The following is an 8,111-nucleotide window of genomic DNA, read 5'->3' as shown; positions in this document are numbered from 1 at the left end:
GAACTACGTACCTGCACGCCAAACACTCTCTGTTTGACAACACGCCCAATTTGTTTTAAGTCCTGCCCCTCGGTTTGTCTCAGCAAGATGCAATACATTGCGCTTATCTAAATGAAACTCTATTTGGCTCAGCTCATCAAGATCCCATTGTACTCTCAGATAACCTTCTCCAGCCACTGGCCCACTGGCCAGCTCTCCCTGGATTCCACGAGATCAAAACTTGCGTCAGTTGAAGGAGCAAAATATCCCCAGCTCAGATTGTTAACAGTTAATTGTGCATTGCAATCAGCAATTGAAGGGGAAATACGTGAGAAACAGACTTCAGGTAAACACAGGCCATTCTGGTTGGAAGGTAACTGCAGTGACCTTGGCTGGTCTTGGGAACAGACTCGGTAAAAACAATGACTGCAGATGCTGGAAACCAGATTCTGGATTAGTGGTGCTGGAAGAGCACAGCAGTTCAGGCAGCATCCAAGGAGCTTCGAAATCGACGTTTCGGGCAAAAGTCCTTCATCAGGAATCCATAGAGTACAATAGGTGAGTGGGGGAGGGGATGAAGGTGATAGGTCGGGGGCGGGAGGAGGGTGGAGTGGATAGGTGGAAAAGAAGATAGGCAGGTTGGACAAGTCATGGGGACAGTGCTGAGCTGGAAGTTTAGAACTAGGGTGAGCTGGAGGAAGGGGAAATGAGGAAACTGTTGAAGTCCACATTGATGCCCTGGGGTTGAAGTGTTCCGAGGCAGAAGATGAGGTGTTCTTCCTCCAGGCGTCTGGTGGTGAGGGAGCGGTGGTGAAGGAGGCCCAGGATCTCCATGTCCTCGGCAGAGTGGGAGGGGGAGTTGAAATGTTGTGCCACAGGGCGGTTTGGTTGATTGGTGCGGGTGTCCCGGAGATGTTCCCTAAAGCGCTCTGCTCGGAGGCGCCCAGTCTCCCCAATGTAGAGGAGACCGCATCGGGAGCAACGGATACAATAAATGATATTAGTGGATGTGCAGGTAAAACTTTGATGGATGTGGAAGGCTCCTTTAGGGCCTTGGATAGAGGTGAGGGAGGAGGTGTGGGCGCAGGTTTTGCGGTTCCTGCGGTGACAGGGGAAGGTGCCAGGATGGGAGGGTGGGTTGGAGGGGGGGGGCGCGGACCTGACCAGGTAGTCACGGAGGGAACGGTCTTTGCGGAAGGTGGAAAGGGGTGGGGAAGGAAATCTATCCCTGGTGGTGAGGTCTTTTTGGAGGTGGTGGAAATGTCGGCGGATGATTTGGTTAATGCGAAGGTTGGTAGGGGGTGGGGGATGTGGATGAGATGCGTTGGAGGGCATCTTTAACCATGTGGGAAAATACAGGCTTTTGGAGCGCTGCTTCTTCGTCAGGTAGCTAGTGGGGCAGGATCATAGGGCACAGAATTTACTGCAAAAGATTAGTGTACTTAGAATGGGGATGCAGGTTTCGACTATTATGTAAATCCCAGAATTTATTTCAAGTCACAGTCCTGGTCTAACATAAGGTTTTATCAGTGTAAAGATAAATCAGCTCAGTAAATGCATTAAAGATGTAAGGTTAGAGTCTGTCTATACCCCAATCTTGAGTCAGGTCAGCAATCTAGGCTTATTCAATACATCGCATCAGTTGTATGACACTTTGATATTTTACAATACACTCTGTGTCCTGTGATCCTGCCCCTCCAATTACTTGACGAAGGAGCAGCGCTCAAAAAAGCTTGTGCTGTATTTCCAAATCAACCTGTTGGACGATAGCCTGGTGTTTTAAACTTTCAGCAGGGATGCTGCCTGACCCGTTCAGAACAGAGAGTGTGGTGCTCACAGATGTTGGGCCAGATGAGGAAGTCTCAGGGAGTGTGAGGTTACAATGAAACCCTGGGCTTTGAGTGAACACATCCCTTGGAGGACAATGAAGGGAAGGGATTTGTTGTAAAGTGCCCTCCCCTCCTCCAGCTCCCTCAGCACGAGGGGCAGCGCGTGGCCCTTTGTCCGGAACAGGCGCGGCTCCTATTGGCTGGCCCCCGGCAGCTCGGCATGCGGACTGTCCAATAGATAGCGCTGGAGGACCGGAAGCGCTCTGGTCCTCCAGCCAATCAGAGCACTCCTATTGTCTGAATGCGGAAGTTATTGATGCTGCTGCTGCTGCAATAACATTCCTCCAGGAGACACCATCAAGGGGTTCTGTGTGTGGGGGCACTTCAGGCTCCAGTTCATCATCCAACCTGGAGGGACACAAGGACAACAGCACCGTGGAGAAGCCATGGCAGTGTGGGGACTGTGGGAAACGGTACAGGTCTCCGTCCCGACTGGAGGTCCACCGGGGAGAGGCCATTCTCCTGCTCTGACTGTGGGGAGGGATTCGCTAATTCCTCTTCATTGCTGAGACGCTGGCGAATTCACCTGCTTCACGTCTGGGATGGGTTCAGTCAGTTTATGCAGCCTTCAAAAACACGAGCGAATTCACACTGGAGAGAAGCCGTTCACTTGCTTGGATTGCGGGAAGGGATTCAATCAGTCTTCTTCGCTGGTGGCACACAAACGAGTTCACACCGGGGAGAGGACGTCTACCTGCTGCGAGTGCGGAAAAGCATTCACTCGGTCATCCTGCCTTGTACACCTTCACATCAGGGAATGGCCTTTCTCCTGGTCTGAGTATGGGAAGGGATTCAGTTTCTCGTCCAAACTGCTGGCACGCCAGCGGGTACACACCCGGGAGAGGCCACTAACCCGCTCAGACTGTGGGAAGGGTTTCACTGCCTCCTCTTCCCTGCTGACACACCGGCAAGTTCACAATGGGGAGAAGCCATTCACCTGCCTTAGGTGCGATAAGTGATCTAGTCGGTTATCCTGCCTTGTAAAACACAAACGATTTCACTCCAGGGAGAGGCCGTTCACCCGCTCTGAGTGCGGGAAGGGATTCACATTCTCCTGTTCCCTACTGTCACATCAGCGGGTTCATACCAGAGAGAGGCCATTCACCTGCTCCGAGTGTACAGAATGATTCAGCAATCCGTCTAGCATGCGCAGACAACGGTGGGTACACACCGGGGAGAGGCTGTTCACCTGCTCTGAGTGAGGGAAGAGCTTCACTCAGTTCAGTAGCCTCCAGGTACACCAGCAACATCACACTGGGGAGAGACCGTTCACTTGCTCTGAGTGTGGGAAGGGATTCACTCAGTTGTGCCAGTTGTTGGTCCACCAGTGCGTTCACACTGGGGAGTGACCATTCCTCTGCACCGTGTGTGGAAAAGGATTCAGGGATCCATCTGCTGTGCTGAAACACCAGCGAATTCACACTGGGGAGAAACCATTCACCTGCTCTGCGTGTGGGAGGGGATTTATCCAGTCATGAACGATGCGGAGACACAAGAAAGTTTATCAACCTCAACTACGTTTAGATTCTGCTGTTCTTGCTGCTGAAAATCATATCCAGGACTGAACCGTGTTCATTCAGACAGTGAGTGAAGTGGGAGGGTCAGTGGGGTTTTATATCCCGTGGGGCTGATGCTCTCTCAGCCTGGGAGTGCACATTTCCTCTGAAATGATCCACAGAAGCTGATGAGCAACATTTACTTTCTCCTGGTTAGGGAACAGAGTTTGCCTCTCATTGCAGGTAGAACTAAAGTTGACCCAGTGAGACCATGACATCGGGGAGCAGGAGTACACCATTCAGCCCATCGAGCCTGTCCCACCATTTAATACCATCGAGGCTGATCGCATCTCGGCTTCAACCCTCCTTTCCTGCCTCCTCTCCATAACCCTTCAACCTGTTACTGATTAAACATCATCTGTCAATCTCCTCAAGTTTACTCCATGTTCTGGCATCCTCAGCGCTCTGGGGGAATGCATTCCACAGATTAATGACCCTATTGATAGAAGTAATTTTTCCACGTCTCTGTTTGAAATTACTACCCCATATCGAATGACCTCTCACTCTAAATTGCCCCTTCCAATCCTGTGTGAATGAGTAAACTTGACGGGTAAAGTGGTGCAGTCCCATTTGTCAGCATTTGGCCCATATACTAACAAACCGTTCCAATCCACTTACCTGTCCACATGTCTTTTTAATGTTGTAATTGTACTCTCCTCTACAATTTCCTCTGGCAGCTCGTTCCATATGCGTGAAAATGCTGCCTTTCGGGCCCCCTTTCAAATCTTACCCCTGTCACCTTAAACCTATGCCATCAAGTTTTGCTCTCCCCTACCCTGGGGAGAGCAAATCTATTCACCTCCAACATGGGGGTGGGGTGGTGGTTCAGTGGTTAGCACTGCTGTCTCACAGCACCACTGACTCGGGTTCGATTCCCACCTCGGGTGACTGACTGTGTGGAGTTTGCACGTCCTCCCCGTGTCTGCGTGGGTTTCCTCTGGGCACTCCGGTTTCCTCCCACAGTCCAAAGATGTGGAGGTCAGGTGAAATGATAAATTGCCCATAGTGACAGGTGCATTAGTCAGGAGTAAATGTAGGTTAGGTGAATGGGTCTGGGTGGGTTACTCTTTGGAGGGGTCGATGTGAAACTTGTTGGGTGGAAGGGCCTGTTTCCATACTGTAGTGAATCTAATCCTGCCCTTGTGATTTTATAAACCTCCATAAGGCCACCCCTCAGCCTCTTACACTTCATGGAAAGAAGTCTCAGTTTGTCCAGCCTGTCCTTAGAACACAAACCCTGCAAACTCAGTAACCTCCTTGTAAATCTTTATTGCACACTTTGCAGTTTGATAATAGCCTTCCTACAGCAGTGTGACCAGAACTGTCTGTTGTACTCCAACTGTGGCCTTACCAATGTTTTGTGCAGCCGTTGCATGACGTCCCAACTCCAATACTCAATGCTCTGACTGATGACAGCAAGTGTACCAAACACTGCCTTCATCAACTTTCTTCCTGTGATGTGATTTTCATGGAACTGTGTACCTGCGCCCCCTATTCTCTGTTTGACGACAGTCCCTACCTGTGTAAGGTCTGCCTTGGTTTGTCTTAACAAAAATGCAACACCTTGCATTTATCTAAACTAAATGGGCATAGTGGGCTCAGTGGTTAGCACTGCTGCCTCAAAGCACCAGGGACCCAGGTTTGATTCCAGTCTCGGGCGACTATCTGTGTGGAGTTTGCACGTTCTCCCATGGGTTTCCTCTGGGTACTCCGGTTTCCTCCCACAATCCGAAAAAGGATGTGCAGGTTAGATGAATTGGCCTTGCTAAATTGCCCATAGTGTTCAAGGATGAATTGAATTTATTGTCACGTGTACCGAGGCACAGTGAAAAGCTTTGTCTTGCTAGCAATACAGGCAGATCACAGAGTTAAACTAGCATAGACAAATAAATAACAGGTAAATAGCAGCAAAAACAAAAGCACAGGTACAGGTGAATGCTAAGAGTTTGAGTCCATTCAGTATTCTAACAACAGCAGGGTAGAAACTGTTTGGAAACCGGCTGGTGCGTGTGTTCAAGCTTCTCTCTGATGGGAGAGGTTGTAGAAAAACATTGCCAGGGTGGGATGGATCTTTGAGAATGCTGGTGGCCTTTCCTTGACAGCGGGCCTGGTAGATTGGATTCTGGTAGATGTGTGTAGGTATGGATGTGTAGGTTAATTGCATTAGTCAGGGGTAACGGGTCTGGGTGGGTTACGCTTCGGAGGGTCAGTGTGGACATGGATTCTAATTCTAATTCTAAACTCCATTTGCCATTCTTCAGCCCAGCTGATCAATATCTCAGTGTATTCGGAGATAACCTTCTTCACCAATTTTGGTGTCATGCATAAACTTACTAAACATGCCTGCTGTAGTCTCATCCAAATTGTTTTTATAAATGACGAATGATTGTGTCACGGTACACTATCATTGCTGTCACAGGCCTTCAGTCTGAATACCAATCCTCTACCACCACTGTCCGTCTTCTACTGTCAGGCCAAATCGTATACCATTGGCTAGTTCTTTCTGGATTCCTTGTGTCAATGTAGAACATAGAACATAGAATATTCCAGGGCAGGACAGGCCCTTCAGCCCTCGATATTGTTCCAACCTGTGAAACCAACCCAAAGCCCATCTAACCTATACTATCCCATTCTGACCCATATGTGTATCCAATGACCATTTAAATGCCCTTAAAGTTGGCGAGTCTACTACTGTTGCAGACTGTGCATTCCACGCTCCTGCTACTCTGAGTAAAGAAACTACTTCTGATATCTGTTCTATATCTATCACCCCTCAATTTAAAGTTGTGTCCCCTCATGCTTGCCATCGCAATCCGAGGAAAAGGGCTCTCACTGTCCAACTTAACCCTCTGATTATCTTACATGTCTCAATTAAGTTGCCTCTCAACCTTCTTCTCTCTAACAAAAACAGCCTCCAGTCTCTCAGCCTTTCCTCATCAGACCTTCCCTCCGTACCAGGCAACATCCTGGTAAATCTCCTCTGCACCCTTTCCAAAGCTTCCACATCCCTCCTATAATGTGGTGTACACAATACTCCAAATGTTTTGTACAGCTGCAGCATGACCTCATGTCTCCGAAATTCCATCCCTCTACCAATAAAAGCTAACACACAGTATGCCTTCTTAACAACCCTATCAACTTGGATGGCATGGTGGCTCAGTGGTTAGCACTGCGGCCTCACAGCACCAGGGACCTGGGTTCATTTCCCGCCTCGGGCAACTAGTCTGTGTGGAGACAGTTCTCCCCGTGTCTGTGTGGGTTTCCTCCGGGTGCTCCGGTTTCCTCCCACAATCCAAAGATGTGCAGGTTAGGTGAATTGGCCATGTTAAATTGCCCATAGTGTTCGGTGTAGGGGAATGGGTCTTGGTGGGTTGCTCTTCGGAGGGTCGATGTGGACTTGTTGGGCCAAAGGGCCTGTTTCCACACTGTAGGGAATCTAATCCAATCTAAAAAACCTGGGTGGCAACTTTGAGGGATCTATGTACATGGACACCGAGGTCTCTCTGCTCATCTACGCTACCGAGAATCTTATTATTAGCTCAGTACTCTGCATTCCTGTTACTCCTTCCAAAGTGAATCACCTCACACTTTTTTCCGCATTAAACTCCATTTGCCACCTCTCAACCCAGCTGTGCAGCTTATCTATGTCTCTCTGTAACCTACAACATCCTTCATCACTATCCACAACTCCACCGACCTTAGTGTCATCCGCAAATTTACTAATCCCTCATTCAGGTCATTGATATAAATGACAAACAACAGTGGACCCAAAACAGATCCTTGCAGTACCCTGCTAGTAACTGAACTCCAGGATGAACATTTCCCATCATTCACCACCCTCTGTCTTCTTTCAGCTAGCATTTTCTGATCCAAACCGCTAAATCACCCTCAATCCCCCCGCCTCCGTATTTTGTGTCAATTCATGTGTCAAAGGAAGGAGCAAAATGTCTCCAACTCAGATTGCGAAGGTTTCATTGGGCACGACAATAACCAATTGGAGGAGAATAAGTGAAAAATAGGCTTCAGGTAAACACCTGATGAAGGGCTTTTGCCTGAAACGTCGATTTCGCTGCTCGTTGGATGCTGCCTGAACTGCTGTGCTCTTCCAGCACCACTAATCCAGTATTCAGGTAAACACAGGCTGTTCTGGCTAGAAGGTAATTGCAATGACTTTGGTTGGTCTTGGGAACAGACTGTCATACGAAGGCACAGAGACACCTGGACCTGTTATTTTTTTTTTGCATAGAGAAATAAGTGGGAAAAGTACTCAGAGACTGAAATGCAGCCCGTCATATCCGATTCAGAATAGTATTAACATTGGGTATTTTTCTCAGCTCGACAGACATTCACCATCGGCCTGGGGTTCGAGAGACCAGATCACGGGAACAGAAATCGAGTTCCAAGTGTGAGCCGTCACCCAAAAGACCCCGATATGAAGCCAACGCAGTGAGACTCACTTGATGACGGTCTCAAAAATATTTTAAGCGAATAGGGTCACTCATTACTTTGCATGTACCTAAAAGCAAATTAAGTGAATAAAGTTGCATTGTGTGGAAGCGCACATTTCTGCCTGTATTCATTTTGATCAGGGAGCACGCATTGTCACTGTCTTTCCAGAGAGACCGAGACCAACCCTTCCAGAGTCAGCTCCCTCCCTGGATTCACTTCCGTTTCCTCCAGTTCCTGA

General features: G+C 48.7%; 1 long non-coding RNA gene across 1 annotated transcript; it reads left to right on the top strand.

The window, feature by feature from the left end:
- The first annotated feature begins 2,098 nt into the window (after positions 1 to 2,098).
- On the top strand, positions 2,099 to 7,980 carry LOC140460231 (uncharacterized). The gene is made up of 2 exons (XR_011953919.1): positions 2,099 to 3,027; positions 7,759 to 7,980. It is a non-coding gene; the product is annotated as an uncharacterized lncRNA (long non-coding RNA).
- The last annotated feature ends 131 nt before the right edge of the window (positions 7,981 to 8,111 follow it).

Source organism: Chiloscyllium punctatum, chromosome 36, assembly GCF_047496795.1.
Source record: "Chiloscyllium punctatum isolate Juve2018m chromosome 36, sChiPun1.3, whole genome shotgun sequence".
Classification (NCBI taxonomy): Eukaryota; Metazoa; Chordata; class Chondrichthyes; order Orectolobiformes; family Hemiscylliidae; genus Chiloscyllium; species Chiloscyllium punctatum.
The sequence above is the reverse complement of the archived record's forward strand: the minus strand, read 5'-3'. Positions and strand labels throughout refer to the sequence as shown.